Here is a 596-nt window from a genome sequence, read left to right as displayed (position 1 = left end):
CAGCTTCCTTTTTATTTCCATCTTTTATATTAACTGAACAGTTCCTTGCTCTTTTCATAAAGTCTGATTCCTTGAATTATCTTACTAGCTCAATGCAGAAAGGTTGTAAAATGTATTTTAATTTTCCTGTAGTAAATCTTTTTTAAATCTATATTTTTCCACATCTTCTATATTATACTCCTTTCAATGTTGAAGAGTATTCCCATAGACCTCAATTTGTTGGAATATGTGCTTTCCCTGTTGACTCGTCCTAGAAGACAGAATAACTTATCCAGGCCAGATGTGGGCCATAAACAGACCAGAGGGCTGTCAGAACCATTCACTGACCACCTAATCACTATTTGAACCCTATTCTCAGGTATGAAGCTTCAACTGGAAGCTGGTTGATGAAATTTCACTTCCCTAGTTCAGTGAGCCTGGGAGCTTCAGGAAGAAGCCAGAGCCTTTGAAAGGCAACTCAGTCTGCAAGCACATTTCTCTTTTTTAGTGAAGCTACAGCACTAATTTCTAACTCTGATTCTCAACTTCTTTGCTGGCCAGCCTTGTCTGTCAAGTATAACGTCTGACTCCGTTGCCATCTCTTCTGGTTATGATAC

Source organism: Phoca vitulina, unplaced genomic scaffold, assembly GCF_004348235.1.
Source record: "Phoca vitulina isolate PV1807 unplaced genomic scaffold, GSC_HSeal_1.0 scaffold3, whole genome shotgun sequence".
NCBI classification, from domain to species: domain Eukaryota; kingdom Metazoa; phylum Chordata; class Mammalia; order Carnivora; family Phocidae; genus Phoca; species Phoca vitulina.
This window is presented reverse-complemented; position numbering follows the sequence as displayed.